Here is a 19,450-nt window from a genome sequence, read left to right on the forward strand (position 1 = left end):
CTTAACTAACCAAACTGATCCGATGGAACCTGTAAGTCACATGGTCTGATCAAGGAAAAGACTTGCACTTGGATCATAGAGACCAACGCTTTTTTTCTCATCGAGAGGCACAGCCGTTGATTTTTTTCCATAGAACAAGGACTGTCCGGGATTTACTTCATCTATCGTACCATAATAGAATTGAGTCTCATTTTAGGGATCCATCAGTCTAGCTTAACACCATCCAGTCCCATGGGGTAGCCAACCGCCCAACCAATGTAGTAATGGGATCCAATTACGAATTTGGTTAGGTTTTGTCCTGGGTACCAGGGAAGAAAAGAGTTTCCAGGCTCCCTAGCCGGTGCTTCAAGCAAACTTCAAGATAGTCACACCACTTACACACCCAATATGAAATTGCCTATTTCACAGATTCAACTAACTTTAAAACAATCTTTTAATGAAACCATAGTATCACTGATCATAATCCTCCAAAATATCCGGTTGATTTCTCATTTCTAATCATTCCTTCATCGATGTACCTATGGCATCATTGTAACCAGAACGCTCACCACCTGTCCACTCATCATGGGCCTTTTCGATAGTTTCTAGCTCATATTACTCGGCAATATATTCACTTATAAAAATCTAGATGAAATCTCCGTTGAAGATCAACAAGATCAACCAACAGATCCATATAAAAGAGCAATGGACTCATCCGTTTGAGGACGAGCAAGGTCAATCAACTAGATCCATGCCCAAATTCAGAAAACAACTCTTACACCTTGTTCCAATATCTTCCTCGACGCACGTGTGGGTATCTTTGGTGACCCAAAGCCCGAGCATCGTATGGTCAGCACCCTCTGAGATCCTTCGCAAGTCACCTAGCGCTTCAGTCATAGGCCGCTTCCTTGGTTCCTCATCCACGCTATGGGAAGCTCACCATTTAAATCGAACCGAGGCTGGTCAAGACCTCGGCCGATCTTGCTACGCGAGACGTCCTCCATTGACTTTCCGTCAGCTGTTGTAACTTTATTACTTAGGTATCCATGACCTCATTCACAAGACGGTCAAAATGCTTCCCCAACATTCTTGACATAAAACAATCATTTAAAAACATGTCATAAATACAGTTTCTATAACGAACTCTCGTCTTTCGACATAGTTCCTCACAATCCACATTACTTAATCCAAGTCCAATCATATGTATTCCCATCGTCCTTCATCCATTCCCATCGTCCTTCATCCATTCTCATCCAATCACATCATTTTCCATCTCATCACATTCTTCCATATTTATACTTATCACATCTCATCCACTCGCATCTACCCATATCCACATCTCATCACATCACATTCATTTACATCTCATCCATTCATATCTACCTTGATCCACATCACATCACATCCATTTCACCTCACATCTCATTCATTCACATCTATCCCAATTCACATCTCATCCATTCACGTCACATCTCATTCATTCACATCTATCCCGATTCACATCACATCACATCACATCCATTCACATCACATATCATCCATTCACATCTATCCCAATTTACATCACATCTCATCACATCCCGATTCACATCACATCACATCCCGATTCACATCACATCTCATCCATTCACATCTATCCCAATTTACATTATATCACATCACATCCATTTCACATTACATCACATCTCACCCATTCATACTTATCTGACTCACATCACATCACATCCATTCACATTCATCACATTCATTGTATTCCCATTCCATCACATACATTCTATCCACATTACATCACATCCACATCCACATCATATCTCATTCATACACATCCCATCTTATTCATCCACATCCATCCAATCATTTACATGCACGACTATCCACATCCATCCATACATTCACATCTATCACTTCACATTCACATATATTCACATCACAGCACATCACATTTCATCCACATCTCTTTACATCACATCACATCTCATCCACATCCACATCACATTCACATCCACATCTCTTTTTATCACATCATATCTTATCCATATCCCCATCATGTTCACATCCACATCCCTTTACATCACATCACATCTCATCCACATCCACATCTCTTTTCATCACATCACATCTTATCCACATCCACATCCACATCACATTCACATCAACTTCCCTTTACATCACATCACATCCTTTCATATCTACACCCACATTCACATCCACATCTCTTTACATTACATTATATCTCATCCACATCCACATCCATTTACATCACATCATATCCTTTCACATCCACATCCACATTCACATCCATTTACATCACATCATATCCTTTCACATTCACATCCACATTCACATCCATTTACATCACATCACATCCTTTCACATCCACATTCACATCCTTTCACATCCACATCCACAATCACATCCATTTACATCACATCACATCCTTTCACATCCATTTACATCACATCACATCCTTTCACATCCACATCTACATTCACATCCATTTACATCATATCCTTTCACATCCACATCCACATTCACATCCATTTACATCACGTGACATCCTTTCATATCCACATCCACATTCACATCCATTTACATCATATCACATCCTTATCACATCTATTTACTTCCCATCTCACCCTTTCACATATCCTCTCATCTCATTCTCATCTCATCATTCACATCCACATCCATTTACTTCACATCTCATCCACATTCATTTTCATCACACCACATCCTATCACATCCCATTCACATCTTATCACATCCATTCACATCCTATCGCATCTCATTTACATCTTATTACATCTATTCACATCCTATCACATCACATTCACATCTTATCACATCCCTTTTACATCTTATCACGTCTATTCACATCCTATTCACATCACATTCACATCTTATCACGTCTATTCACATCCTATTCCCATTTAGTAGCTTTTTCTACTTCGATACCGATAATGGGACTTTTTCTAAATTTCTGTCAATTGCTTGGCCTAGATAAAGGTTCTTTTTCTTGACAACTATTTTCATATTCTTTCTCAATTTCTCAAATGAATTATATTCAATATTCCTCTTTTGAATAAAAAAAATTAATGGAATTTACAAAAATCAATTCTACCCATATTTTCACTTTTGATAAATATTCATAAATTGAATTATACTAAAAGTTTCTCTTTTTCCCATTTGATTTCTTGGATCTCAAATATCTTGGGAATTCCTCTTTTTGCATTTAATTAGTTACATTCCAAATGTCATGGGAACTCATCTTTTATCTTAAAATAAATTTATCTAAAATAAAATATCCATTAATTCCAATATGCTAAGAATTCCACTCTTCCTATTTAAATGATTGAATTTCAAATGTCATGGGAATTCCTCTTTTATCATTTAAATATTTCTCATGCATAAAATAAATTTATCTAAAATTCATCTTTTTGAATTTAAATATAATATTTTAATTCCAATATGCTAAGAATTCCACTCTTCCTTTTAAGATGACTGAGTTCCAAATGTCATGGGAATACCTCTTTTATCATTTGAATATTTCTCATGCATAAAATAAATTTATCTAAAATTTATCTTTCAATTTAAATAAAATATCTATTAATTTCAATATGATAGGAATTTTCCTTTTTCTATTTCAATGATTGAATTTCAAATGTCATAGGAATTTTTCTTTTATCTAAATAAATATTTCTCATGCATGAAATAAATTTATCTAAAATTCATCTTTGAATTTAAATAAAATATCCATTAATTTCAATATGCTAGGAATTTCACTTTTTCTATTTAAATGATTGAATTTCAAATGTCATAGAAATTTCTCTTTTATCATTTAAATAAAATTACCATAATTTTCTCTTTTCTTAATTATTTAATTATACATAAACCTTAAAAAAATTTCCATTGAATGTAATGAAAATTATTATTTTAGCCTAGGATATTCAATCCTAGAATATGGTAGGAAGTCCTCTTTTCACGTTATGCATAAGAATGAATTATGTATTAATTTCATAAAATTTTAGCTTCATTGCTATTATTGATAAATTTTAATATTTTTGAAAAGAATAAGACATAGTAATGTAATTATGATAGTATAGCTATCTTTTAACCTTAAATCTAATTTATGAATTAATCTCATAATATTACCATAATTTACAAGTATATAAGTATATAAAACCAGTTTCTTAACCTCTAGCTTCACAAGTCTAGAGTTTGATTTGTGAATTAAGAATTTCTCCATGAGAAGCATCAATTGAATAGAGAATTGGTCATAGGAATGACCATTCTTTGGGGAAGAGAGAGATAAACATAAAAGCATCCTAATTTAAGTATAAATGTAAACTTTTCTTAATTATTCATTATAACTTTTAAAAAAAGCTTTATTTGCATTTTAAACACTTAATTAAGAAACTTCTCAAGCTTGAGAGGGATTGTGAAGTGAAAACATTGAGAATAGTATAGAAAAACCATAAAATTACACTTTATCTCTTGTTTTTGCTTGCTTCTCTATCATAGAAGAAGCCCCCTACCAACAATCAATTGGATTGTGTGTTGAAAGGAAAGCTCCAAGGATGGTTGAAGAGAGAGAGGCTCCACTCTCTCCAAAAGTAGAGGATTTTTAAGGGATAATAAAAAATATCATTATTTTAGTATAATATTGGCATGATATAGTTCACATATTTTTTTACAAAAGACTAAGGATCTATATATAGGTGAGGGAGGCCTCTAACCAAGTCCAACTAGGTTCTAGAATTTTCTAGGTTCAGTTTGGCTGAATTTGGACAAGATTTTGACCTAGTTTGGCTCCCGTTTGATTTGGTTTGATCTAGGAGAGAGGAGAGATAAAAATATCACAATTTTTTTGAGTTAAAAACTCCACCACATATGTGAAATAGACACCTCCTTGAAATATCACAATATTTTTGAGTTAAAAACTCCACCACATATGTGAAATAGGCACCTCCTTGAAGTCCCCCCTTCTCTTACTAAGGTGTCAAAAATGTATCATTATACCAAAATATCTCATTTTTTTAGTAATATCTCATAGTTTTTAACTAATAAACCTTCTACTCAGTCAACTCTTCATCTTATATGGGTATTTACTCATTTTTGGGTATTTTCTTTTATTTATTAGATTTATCTCCTCCCCACACTTGGATTAATCCAATTGGTCCATAGGAACCTTAATTAGACCATAATCTAGAAATTTCTAAAAATCTTGACCCTTAGGCTAAGGTCTTGTATATACATTTTCAATTAATTCCAATTACACATTGGAAAGTTCTTTTTTAATTTTTGTTTCAGGGGAAACCATCTTAGACACTAGGAGGCTTTTTATATCAAAAAATATCTCAATTTTGAATTTTCTCTCTCTAGATATTTTCTCTCTCCATGCCAAAATAGGGTAAAATAGGATCTTTCTTCTATTTTAGAGAGGGAAATAATTACAAGATCAGAAGGGGAGGTTCTTACACCTGTACACCTCTAAAGCTGGAGAGAGGAATCTTACACTTGGCCAAATAAAGGAGGAAGGCTTGGGTAGTTTCCCTCAGTTGCTTGGCTTGGTATTTATAAATTAGCTGAGAGGCTACCCACCATATCTTGCATTAGTGTAGTAAAGCCTAGCAAAACTCAAGGATTGGTCCTGTGGAGATTTGGAGGACAGATGCACTCTAGGGATATAAAGTCTTAAACACTCTTGTTAATCTGATAACAAAGTTCTAAAGAGGAAATGGGCTAGCCATTTCTCATGTCTTTAATTCTAACTTAAACCCTTTCTATGATGATATTTGGACATACATTGGTCAAATCCTATGCATGCATATGGTAATCATAACACTATTGAGTAAAGCTTTGGCCATGTGTTCAAAACTTGAGATTTGTTTCTAATATATCTTATTTTTTGTACTTATGTAGGTTTATTCAATGCAATATCTTGCCATATGGTTAAATTCTAACTTAAACCCTTTCTATGATGATATTTGGACATACATTGGTCAAATCCTATGCATGCATATGGTAATCATAACACTATTGAGTAAAGCTTTGCCCATGTGGTCAAAACTTGAGATTTGTTTCTAATATATCTTATTTTTTATACTTATGTAGGTTTATTCAATGCAATATCTTGCCATATGGTTAAATTCTAACTTAAACCCTTTCTATGATGATATTTGGACATACATTGGTCAAATCCTATGCATGCATATGGTAATCATAACACTATTGAGTAAAGCTTTGGCCATGTGGTCAAAACTTGAGGTTTGTTTCTAATATATCTTTTTTTTTGTACTTATGTAGGTTTATTCAATGCAATATCTTGCCACATGGTTAAATTCTAACTTAAACCCTTTCTATGATGATATTTGGACATACATTGGTCAAATCCTATGCATGCATATGGTAATCATAACACTATTGAGTGAATCTTTGGCCATGTGGTCAAAACTTGAGATCTGTTTCTAATATATCTTATTTTTTGTACTTATGTAGGTTTATTCAATGCAATATCTTGCCACATGGTTAAATTCTAACTTAAACCCTTTCTATGATGATATTTGGACATACATTGGTCAAATCCTATGCATGCATATGGTAATCATAACACTATTGAGTAAAGCTTTGGCCATGTGGTCAAAACTTGAGATTTGTTTCTAATATATCTTATTTTTTGTACTTATGTAGGTTTATTCAATGCAATATCTTGTCATATGGTTAAATTCTAACTTAAACCCTTTCTATGATGATATTTGGACATACATTAGTCAAATCCTATGCATGCATATGGTAATCATAACACTATTGAGTAAAGCTTTGGCCATGTGGTCAAAACTTGAGATTTGTTTCTAATATATCTTATTTTTTGTACTTATGTAGGTTTATTCAATGCAATATCTTGCCATATGGTTAAATTCTAACTTAAACCCTTTCTATGATGATATTTGGACATACATTGGTCAAATCCTATGCATGCATATGGTAATCATAACACTATTGAGTAAAGCTTTGGCCATGTGGTCAAAACTTGAGATTTGTTTCTAATATGTCTTATTTTTTGTACTTATGTAGGTTTATTCAATGGCAAAGAAATCTACTTCGGCAAGGAAGGAGAATCAAATCATTGATGGAGTTAGTGGGGATTTTGTGTGGCCTTGGTTTATGGATGTTTATGACAAAGAAGGAAAAAGGGCAAACAATGTCCTTTTATATGCTTCAAAGCTTGAGGATTCAACATATGATCAAGTTGGGATCATTGAGGGGTTGATGGTGGATGGATGTGCTGGGAAGGAAGGGATCCCGTGTATTGTAGTAAAGATCAAGGGAAAGAACATTGAATACAACCTGGATCCCTTATCTTTTCAATCCACACATATAAAAGAGGATGAAGTATACTCTTTGAGAGCAATGGGTTGGAGCCTCCCAGAGGAGATATCAGGCACACAGGACATAATAGCTACATTTGAGTCTATCAAGCATAGTGAACTTCTTTCTCCTACAAAACATGGTGTTCGACCAAAGAAGAGGACAAAGATTCAAGATGCACAAGCACAATCAATAGCTTCAAACTCACAGGCTCTTGGTGTGAGTGTACCTCCTAACACTCCTCTAGACAACACAAACCAATCTTCAAAGGCACAAGTAATCCAAGCAACACCTTTGGTGTCACTTGAAGTCAAGGGTGTTGAAAGAACCTTTGACTTTCCAGACATGGTTAAGAAGAAGGGTAAAAAGGATGGTTCAGGATTTCACATGTTTGAAAAATACTTTCCATTTGGCTCAACCACACAGTTTCCTATTGATGTTGGTAGATGCTATGAGGCACCACCTTTATATGCCTATAGAACACTTTGTTGGGATTATGTGCAAAAGTTGACATCATCTTTTGTAAAGAATCCCATGAATCCAGCAACAGTAGCATACCTCATGCCCTATTTGGAGGAGAGTGATGTGAAGCGACCCATGCATCGTGACGAGGTGGAAGTGGATAAGCTACATTCTTACTCCTATTGGATCATATCAGGTCGTCACTCAATCCATGCGGCAAAGATCTATATCCTAAGTAGCACTCATCGATGCCTAGCAACCAAACATCTATATGCCACAAGGAATGCAAGAATCTTGGTGGACTGTCCTGCTGAAATGTGCATTGAGCTTTCTAGGATGACAAATATGGAATCCCACAATGTTATGAAGAATGGTCCTTATCTTGAGCAACTTCAACAAGTAAGGGATCAATGGATAGCATTTGGGTCTCCACCAAAACCTCAACAAGGGCTTCCAAAGGGTAGTCCTCAAAGAGTACCATGGGAGGTAATGATGTACAACCTTAGCTTGTCTTATTCAAGATGCATTTGGTGTTTTCTTTCTCATTTCATATTTTTATTTTTGATAGAGATTTATAGAATACATTGGAGAAAAGTGTGCATCACGTGATTGTCATATGATAGTGAGCACACAAGAGATATTTGATGGTTGGATTACCATCATGAAGAGATACTCAAAGGGGGAGCTTTCATCTCAAGAGGATACCACCACAAAGAAGGGAAGGCAGCCTTCTCCCGCAACTTTTCGTTGCCTTATGGGTCTAAAGGATGGGGAAATCCTCACATTACAAAAGGAAGTTAATGATGGACACATCGTCTTTCTTAGAAACAAATGGGACAAAGAGGATGTTGTTGACATGGAGACAAGGGCAAAGCAAATCAAGCAAGATAGGGTGCTCCATGAGGAGCTAGTTTCTCTCTTCAATGCCTCAACTCATGCTAGCAATAGTGTGATGAAGAGTTGGGAAGATCTTGTTGCTGAATACAACATCACCAACGATGTATATACAAAGATTTTAGGTGTTTGCAGTGATTGGGTGTCAAAAAAGCTCACACGTGGGGCTGATGCAGGACCATTGCCAAATGGTGCAAAAGACATTGTGAACTTTCTTATTGTGAAGAAGCAAGATCCTCTTCATTCTTCTACTACCTTACCTTGGCAAGTATATATTGTGGGGTGCAACCTTGAGGCATTCGATCTTATATACAATGTGTATAAAGATCCTATTACCATTGGTGTGGTTGTCCTAGAAGCGGCACATGGAGTTGGGGGCATGACATGGGATTCTATCATGTTTGGAAAGGTGGTCTTCACATTGTTAAAAATGACATGTGAGCCTAAACAATTCATTTTGTTGTCATTTCTCAACCGCAAACAAATGGCAGCTATGGAGGAGGCCCTTGAGAATCTTTCATGCAAGTACCATATGCAAGTTGGAAGTGTTGACTTCCTACCAATGGCCAAGAGTCTTGCTTTTGGGGCCATGGATTCATTTGTTGTGTTGACACTTGTGACCATGGAGAAAAGCTTCATCAATCTAGATCGATATGTTGGAAATTCCAACAAGCCATGCATTTTGGATAATGAATCCATTGAAGCCATTGACAAAGAAGGAAAGGATGGAGAGCTTGAAGAAGAACAAACTATTGCAAAGGCCATATTTAGAAAGAAAAAGAAGGTCATCAAGGCTACAATCAAGGCATTCAATGATGCACATGAGGTTGTATGTGATATATTCTCATGTGGTGTTGCATCAACGCTCGCATTGGAACATCACATGAAGACTATTGCAGTGGTGTGCAATAGTCAAGAGCAAAGAGAGATTGAAGCAGCATGTTGGAGAGCCCATGAGAGCGCCAACCCACCTACAAGTGCTCAAGAGGTTCCTCCCATTGGTGCTCTAGCTCTTGACCTACCACCGGAGGGTGTGGATGAATCAAGCCAAGACATAGCAAATATTATTATGAAAGAGAGGTTGAAGGCTACTTCAGGTGTTTGAACCTCTCTATCTCTAACTTTTGTCAATGAGAACACTATGGTGTAAGGTTGAACTTGTGTTTTGGAGGATGATTTCATGACATAACATTTCCTACATATTTTCTCATTTTGTGGTGCTATCTAAAGCAAGCCTTACAAGCCTATTTCTCTTAGTTTTGTGTTTATTGTTTAAGAGTCCTTATTTCTAGAAATATTTTCATCATATTGTACCTAAAATTGGTTGCAAAAAGTTTGTGCTTCTGTATTAAAATACAAGTATGAAGTACATGATAATGTTGGAAGAAATATTTTCTTGTATGGTATAGCTAGAATGCTTCAATCAATTGCTATTACATTACTTTGATCCAAATGTTGGTATTGGTTTTCTCTAAAGTTTTGTGTCCTTCAATATTTTGCCATGTGGTCAAATATATTAGAAGAAAATGTTTTGTGTCATACAACTACATTGAGTTTTTCAATTTCAATTGCAGTGCTTTGATTGAAACATTGGTATGACTTGTATTATCAAAGGTGTCAATGTGGTGTCTATTGATATTAGGCCACATGATCTAATATTTTTTCTCTTGAAATATGTTTTTCTAAGTATGCTCAACATGCATGTCCTACATGCACATCAATGTGGAATATTGTAGCATGTGTGTATGGAAAAATATTCTAAAATGTTCATTGCAACTATATACATTGTTGTATCTAAATTCAATAGTCATATAATATTACTTTTGAGATTTTTTTGCTAGATGGTCAAAATATATTTTGATGAAATATCTACCATCCATGCATACTATTTGCATATTAAATTTAATGTCTTATACAATGTATATATGGAATAGTACAATAAACTTAGCCCTATTGAACTATATATAATGTTTTTATCTTAGCTTACTAGCTCTAAAATGAAAAAAAAAACTTGTAAGAGACTAGATGTCTATTTTGTTCTTAACCTTTGTGTTGTATGATAGAATGATTCAAATTTGACTAAGAATAGTCTATTTGCATATTTGGCAGATTTGAGCAGAGCAAACAAAGTAAGTGATGTGGCCTTGGCGAAATGTGCTACCAAACTATGTGTGATACTTGATCTCAATGGTCTTCTTTTACAACGTTGTTTTTCCACATCAAAGAGGTTCGAAAGTTTTCGAGTGGGCAAGCAATGGGTTGTTCTTCGACCAGGATGCATTGAGTTTCTTGAAGCTACATTTGCAAGATTCCAAGTGGGAGTTTGGTCTACAGCTTCACACAAAAATGTCATCGCAATAATCAATTGCTTGGAGAGCTATGCAAAAAGGAGATATCCTTTTTTCATGATTTGGGGACAGGAGAAATGCCATACGCATCCACTCAAGATCATCTATCGGCCAGACAAGATGGGGGTGGAAGCAATGTTCAAGCCCCTTCAGTATGTGTGGAATGAATATGGCAATGTTTGTGAACATAGCAAGACTATTTTGATAGATGATAGTCCCTACAAGGGGTGTCCTAACCCTCTTGAGAACTGCATCTATCCACAGACATTTGATGTTAACCAAGGAGACTCAATCTTGATTGAGGAACTTCTACCCTACTTGACTCGCTTAAGTGGATCCCATGATGTACGTGAAGTCATAAAATTTGATCGATATGGACTTGAGCCAGTTCAATATGGACATGAGTTGTACACACAATTCAAGGTTGTGATTGACACATGGCTTAAAGGAGATGATAATGCTATGTCATCTTCATCATCAGTACAACCCAAGAACATCCATCGTGGAGATGGAATATATATGAAACAATCTTCAATCACTTCTTGCTTGAAGAGATCATCAATTGTACAAGGATCATCATCAAGAGTCTCAATTCATCCAACCCATCCATTGGGTGTCTCACAAGTATCGAGGTTAAAGCGGATTCCTTTGGTTTCTACTCTAAAGGATATGGAAGCAATGCAACTTGCTCATCAGCTAGGATATAAGGATGACTACATAAATGGTCGTGTAGCTAGACACTTCATAAAAAACCTTCAAAAATTGTACTTTCCACGAAAATGATGTGACACAAAAATAATACACTCTTTTCTACAACTTGTACCTTGGTGTTTATAAATGCGTTCAACATCAGAGAGACTAGCTCAAGATTTCTAGATTGTGATTTCATGGAAGAATTCATTGTATTATATACAAGCTCCTCAATGAAGAATGATATTCTAAATGTAATTTGATGGAGAAAATGTGTTTTTATGAAAAGGTATACTAATTGTGCTTTGATATTAAATGAATGCATGCATGAATGCAAAATATACTAGGAAAGTTTAAATGTCAAATTAGTCTCGGTATTGTTGTTTTGAATTTTATTTTCAAGTATATTGTTGAAGTTATATTGGAAGAAGCAATTTCTTGTATGGTAGCTAGAATGCTTGAATCAATTCCAATTGCATTACTTTGATCCAAATATTTGTCTAAAGTGTTGGATCTTTTGATGTTTTACCACATGGTCAAATATATAGGAAGAATTTTTTTTGTATCATATAGCTACAATGCTTTTGCCAATTGCAATTGCACTGCTTTGATTGAAATATTGGTATGACTTATATTATCAAAGGTATCAAGTTGGTGTCTATTGATATTTGGCCACATGGTCGAATATTTTTCCTCTTAAAATATGTTTTTCTAAGTATGATCTACACATATGTCTTGTATGCATATTAATGTGGGAAGTGTTGTAGCATGTGTGTATGGAAATATATTCTAAAATGTTCATTGCAACTATATGCATTGTTGCTTCTTAATTCAATAGTCCTATAATATTGTCTTTTGTAATCTTTGGCCACACGGTCAAAAATATACTTTTATGAAGTATCTTGTGGTCATGTAGCTAGACACTTCATTAAAAAACTTTAGAATTTTACCTTCCGCAAAAATGATGTGACAAGGCAACAATACATTCATGTCTCTAACTTATACCTTGGTGTTTATAATTGGAGACTACCTCAAGGTTTTTGGGTTGTGATTTCATAGAAGACTTGATTGTTTTGTAAACAAGATCATCGTGGAAGAGTGATATTCTAACTATATTTTGATGGAGAGAACGGGCTTTGATGAAAAAATATACCAACTGTGCTTTGATATTAAATGACTGCAGTATGAATGCAAAGTATACTAGATATATTAAATCTTAAATTAGTCTCATTATTGTTGTTTTGATTTTTATTTTCAAGGATAACGTAGATATCCTTTTTCCAACTTAGAAACATTTAGCACAAATATAGACAAAAAGAATATAGTGTGCTTTGATCTCAAATAATTCTAAGTAATATTTTTTGGGATTTTCTTTTCGAGACTATTAACCACACATACATATTCTTTCCAACTTACTAGAAAGAGCTAACCAGAATTATAACCATACTATTATATTGTATGGCGACTATGCATATGTAGTCAAAGGTCAAGGGTTGGAGAGAGAGAGAGAGAGAGAGAGAGAGAGAGAGAATGCATTGATGTCCAAGCATCATGTATTAATATAAAGTGAAGTAAAGAAGAAATTCCTTAGAAAAATACACATACTCTATAGTTTTCTAGTTATTTTTTCAACATTTAATTTGCTTTATTCTCATAGATAAGGTAAACTTTTAGGTTTGGCTATAAAAATACAAATATTTCTATACAAAATGCACAAAAAATAGGTCTATTTCTCAAAGTGGGACTTAAGAAATTCCCAAATTTCCCAATATGGTGTTAAATGATATCCTTGAATCGTCTCTTACAAATATATCAAGCCATAAATATCCTCTTCCACGTCGTCAATAGTGTAACTAAAATTATATTAGAAAAATACAACACTAGAGACCAAAAACACTTTTGTTAATCTAGATAAAGCAGTGAGTGGTCATGCCACCATCCACGGTGAAAATGCTCCCAGTGGTAAAGGAAGAGCAAGGCATGCAAAGGAAAGCCACTGTTTCTGCAATCTCTTTTGCCTCGCCAACACGTGCTAGGGGTGTTCGAGCATTTACCATAGCTGTAAGCTCTGTTGTTAGCTCCTGCCTCACATGGTCTCATTGTTAATTAAACCTTTAAAAGAACTTCAAGAATTTATGTATAGAATCATCAGACATCTTCTGACATACGAGTAGGGTTCTCCCTCCCTCCACAAATCCCTCACCCAATACCATATCATACTAAACACTGACTAAATATGTTGATCCACACACTTAGTTTCAAACTCACCCAATACCATATCATACTAAACACTGACTAAACATGTTGATCCACACACGTAGTTTCAAACACGTTGATCTAAGAGTCTAGTCAATTCGAGCCGGCTATCATGAACATAGCTAGATGCAAGAATGTGAAATAGGTTTGGTGGAATCAAAATCAAGGGACACACTTTTTTTTTTAAAAGGTGGGAAAGGTAAGTGAGGGAGTTGAACAATCTACTCCAAGTGTGGGAAAGGTAAATGAGGGAGTTGAACAATCTATTCCAAGTGTGGGCGGTCTGAAACCCCAACGAAAGAGAAAGAGAGAGAGAGAGACTCACCTTGTCAAAATCAAGGGGCACACTTTTTTTTTATAAAGGTGGGAAAGGTAAGTGAGGGAGTTGAACAATCTACTCCAAGTGTGGGAAAGGTAAGTGAGGGAGTCGAACAATCTACTCCAAGTGTGGGCGGTCTGAAACCCCAACGAAAGAGAGAGAGAGAGAGAGACTTACCTTGTCAAAATCAAGGGGCACACTTTTTTTTTTTTAAAGGTGGGAAAGGTAAGTGAGGGAGTTGAACAATCTACTCCAAGTGTGGGAAAGGTAAGTGAGGGAGTTGAACAATCTACTCCAAGTGTGGGCCTACCAAAGAGAAAGAGAGAGAGAGAGAACGGGTGTGGGTCCCTACGAGAGAGAAGAGAAGAAGAGAGAACTTTTTAATGTCGGAGGAAACTATCCCAAGAGACCAAATTGATCTATCCGACAAGATTTGAACTCAAGAGAGAGAGACTCACCTTGTCGACGATGTCTGAATGCGTGTACCCTGGAGCAACAGCGTTCACTCGGATACCGTCTTTGGCCCACTCGCAAGCCAAGCTTCTTGTGAGCTGATTAACTGCGGCTGCAAAAAAGGGCGAAATGGAGTTGATAAAACGTGGAGCTTAGAGAAAGGATCGAATACATGAAGCGCAAGGATATGCATGTGGCTTGCCTTTTGATGACGAGTAGAGAGCACTCTGGGGGTGGTTGGCGACAGAGCCAGAGATGGAGGAGATGAAAACGATGGAGGCTTGGCCGGACGCCTTGAGGAGGGGATGGGCAAATTTGCTAATGAAAAGCCCGCCTCAAAGTTGGTCCGCATCATCAAAGAGAGGAACTCCGCCGGCACGTCAACGCTGCTGCACTGGGCAGACGTGAACGCCGCGTTGTTCACCTGCACGCCACCTTAATTACGTTATTATCTGCCATGATCGAGGATAATTAAGGTCGTTAACAAAATTATTACCAATATGTCGAGCCTCCCTTTGAAATGATCTGACACTGCTGCCACCAGTTGCTTGCACGAATCCATGGACGACACGTTGCACACACAGCCCTCCACGTCCAACCCGGCCCGCTTCCACGCCTGCACAACCTCCTCCACATCTTTCTCCGTCCGAGCACACACGTAGACCGACGCTCCTAACCCTGCAAGCTCCTCGGCTATGGCTTTCCTGCATATAATCCCATAAGAAGACTCCAAAAACACGTGGACCAGAGAGTGCTATTTGGTGCCTGAATACTGTTTCAGCATTCCAGCACCCAATAGCACTCTCTGGATTTTTTTTTTTGTGCATTAGACCATCCCATTAGACCATCCACGAAGAACATATGCACGAAGGAGATTAAGACAAGAACGACATGAATGCATACATTGTCAATACACGATTCAAGACAGACATGAATGTAATACTATCGATCAATCAATTCAATATTACTATCAAAATTTCATACATGTATACAAGGGAGTCCATATCTCGAAGTAGCCCATAGCTTGAGTTTACAAAAAAATATATACAATCACATCCTCAATATGGAATGTGATACTATAAGTCTGAGTACTAGTCAGACCCAGATGATGACTCGGTGCTCCCTCTATGCTCAGATGAGCTCACATCGGTCGGAATGTCCGATGAGTAGTACTCACGTCCACCCTCTGCAGCGGCGGCCGGTGGATCATCAGCAGCTTGTGCCTGTTCAAGTAATATATAGTATATAAGTATATATATATGTAATTCAATAAACCAAAACCATTCGTTTAGAATTTTCAAGTACCTGTCGACCGTATGGTCTCATGGCCATCTCAAACTGCGCGTCCGTAATACGTCCCTCGGCTCTGAAGATGGCCCACGTGTCACGTCTGCTATACCGGCGAGCATACGCAGTATCGTGGGTTGTGGGCTTCCTCCCCGTAACCCGTCGCTGTATCATAATCAATACAATTTGTAAGATTAAAACAATCATAGAATCAATGAATTAAGTAAACAATCAAATAAAGTGGCAAGATACTTACGAACTCTGCCTCCCATGACTCGACGCCGCCAGATCCGAAATGCGAAGATCCAATGGTCTCCATCTGGATCCGTCGTGCCTCCACATGCTGCCTGCTCTTCACGCCACCCTCTGCTTGTTTCTTTGCCTCCTTCCACTCACGTTTGTGCACAGTGGCAGGTTTCTCGGCAGGATAGCCACCCGCAGCTACATTTAGCCGGTCATCGTACGCGAGTTTTTTAAGGTGAGATCTTTTATTACTTAAGATCTCCCTTATTCGTGTCCTTCCCCATACATCCGAGAATGTAGCATGTGGGGGATTGGGGTACCGACTATGTACAGCCTCTATCACTTCCCCAACTAATCGGCTATTTTGATCTTTAAATTTAATAAAACAATTTCTATATGAGTTTGATACTACCCCACGCATGTACTCCATTACCTCCCTCCCCCTCGCATCCATCACTATCCCGCCCCTATCCATCACATCATACCAAACCACTCTCTCCATCTCTCTCATCTCCTCCTCTTCCGAACTGTCTCCTCTAACTCTTCTCCCTCTATCTCCTCTCTCACCGCGTGCCCTACTACCTCCCCCACCTCCCCCACCTCCCCCACCAAAGCACCCCCGCCCCATCCTCCACTCCCACTCTTCCTACTGCTGCGGGTGGAGTCACGACTGGGGGATTGTCTACGTGACGGTGGCTGTGAGCCCTGACGTGACGGTGGCTCTGAGGGAGCACGTGATGGTGGCTGTGAGGGTGTACGTGAGTGTGTCTGGGACGAGGTATATCTCCTCGGTGGACGTGGAAGAGGAGAAGCTGCATGCCGTCTCGTCGGACTCGGAGGAATAGACGGCACTGGAGTGCCCTGGATACTCGCGGTAGGGGTATAGACACCAGGCAGGGAAGGAGGGGGATAAGCTCAACCGGACCAGGATGGCGCCCAAAATGATTCAGCATCTCCATCAGCCAATTGCTGTACGCAAATGGATCGGATGAAGAACTTGGAATATCCATAAAGAACCTGCAACAAACATCTTCATGTACATCATGGGCTATCTCTTGACTCACATTCAAGTCAGTTGTGTTGCCTGCAAATCATGAATTCTGAAACGCAGTCTCTGCAGAAACGCGTGTACACCCGTCAAAAAACGCGTGTATACACCCGTCCAGAAACGCGTGTATATCCGCGTGAACAGACTCTGCAGACAGATTACACGTGCTTTTACACGCGTTTCTACACGCGACCTGCGAAATTTTTTTTTCAAAAAGACCGACCCCCGACAAAGACAGAATGTCCTTATAAAAGGACCATTGTCGCCCCTGTCAGGATCATTCACCCAATCATCTGCAAATAGCATAAACAAAAGGACGGAGACAAACCCAAAGAGCAAAGAGCAAATAGCATAAACAAATCTGACAAGGCACAGGACAAAGTGACTCACCTCTGAAAAAGTGAGTCTTCTCTGCTCCTTCTCTGCTCCCTCCTTCTCCCGTGTGTGTGCTCCTTTCTCTGCTCCCTCCTTGCTGTTGGAAGAGGCGAAAACAGGCGAAAAATGCAAACAGTGTTGATTTGTTTGTTCAAAATCTATATTTGGGGAAGGCGGGCTATTTTTAGTTTAAACATACCGCTGCGTTTAGATTCGCGTTTATAAACGCGTGTATTTTCGCGTGTATAGATTCTAGCTGCGTTTATACACGCGTTTTGCAGAAATTACCTGCGTTAATACACGCGATTTTCAGGAAGTAGCCGCGTTAATACACGCAATTTTTAGGAAATAGCCGCGTCAATACAAGCGATTTTTGTGCTTTCATTAAAAACATATTGTGATTTTGTGTTTTCTGATTTGTACACAGGATGTCATCAACCTCTTTAAGCAGTTCTGGGGAAGATGAGACAATGCGTCATCGTAATCGCGATGTGTAGTTGGGACAACGGATCAAATGTATGTGTAATCGATGTCAAGGATGCATTGTACGAGCACGTCGAATTACCATGAATCACATCTCCATGTATGGAGAATGGAATCAAACAGGTTTAGAGGTGAGTAGATGTAAATTGATGGTATTCAAATGAATCATGGTATCCAAATTAAATTAATAGAGTTGTAATATATAAACTCTAATTGAAGCAGGATGCAGTACCACACCCTAACATGGTACCCTACGCACGACGAGAGCACGTAAAGCGTCGACGAGATGATGTTGGAGCTTCGGGATCTATTGTCAGAGATGAAAGGGAAAGGGATGACAATAGCCCTGCACCCCACGAAGTTGTGGAAGAGGAGGTGCTTGATGATATGGTGCGGAATCTTTTTAAGGATGATCCCAAAGGTATGGACGACGATGATATGGAACAAGAGCATCTTTATAAGGCTTCATCGACACCGGTGTTTGAAGGGTGCACATTCTCAGTTTTACGTGCTTCACTTGAACTACTTAATATACAAACAGTTTATGGATGGAGCAATGCAAGTCTTGACGCATTGTTGAAGTAAGCATTCTAACTTACAAATTTGAATTAGTGGTTTAAGGTTTAGGATTTAAGACTAATTATAATTGATGATATTGGATGCAGGCTATTATCAAACATGCTTCCAAAGGAAAATAGGCTACCCACCTCAAGAGACATAGCGAGGCGCTATGTGACATCTCTTGGAGGACTGGATTATGATAAAATACATGCATGCGTCAATGATTGCATTCTGTTTCGTGGGATGCATAAGGAGGCTCTACATTGTCCCACTTGTGGTGAAGCAAGGTACAGAACAGATATGAAGAGTTTTGATGTACCTCGTAAAGTCTTGCGACACTTTCCTATAATTCCTCGCATCAAACACATGTTCAGGTGCAAATCCATAGCAGAGCTCATGTCATGGCATTCCTCACATCGATCGGATGATGGCATGTGGAGAATTCCCGCAGACACTCCTGCTTGGAAGCATATTGAAGATGAGTGGCCCAGCTTTAAAACAGAGCCCAGAAACTTGAGACTTGGCCTGGGTATGGATGGAGTGAATCCATTTGGTTTCAAAAGCACCGCATACAGCATGTGGCCAGTTGTGTTGGTGAATTACAACCTTCCACCATCAATGGCGATCAAGAAGAGACATCTTATGTTATCCCTTCTAATTCCAGGAAAACATAAAGTCAAGCAT

General features: G+C 37.9%; 1 pseudogene across 1 annotated transcript; it reads right to left on the reverse strand.

Annotated features, from left to right (window-relative positions):
* Window positions 1-13,579: 13,579 nt before the first annotated feature.
* LOC147603328 (tropinone reductase homolog At5g06060-like) lies at window positions 13,580-15,331 on the reverse strand (annotated as a pseudogene). The gene is made up of 4 exons (XR_015265653.1): window positions 15,266-15,331; window positions 14,972-15,193; window positions 14,775-14,881; window positions 13,580-13,822 (listed from the first exon to the last, which is right to left on the reverse strand). The product of XR_015265653.1 is annotated as a tropinone reductase homolog At5g06060-like (transcript).
* Between the last annotated feature and the right edge of the window lie 4,119 nt (window positions 15,332-19,450).

This window comes from Cibotium barometz, chromosome 64, assembly GCF_041138505.1.
Source record: "Cibotium barometz isolate CiBa-2024 chromosome 64, ASM4113850v1, whole genome shotgun sequence".
In the NCBI taxonomy this organism is placed as follows: domain Eukaryota; kingdom Viridiplantae; phylum Streptophyta; class Polypodiopsida; order Cyatheales; family Cibotiaceae; genus Cibotium; species Cibotium barometz.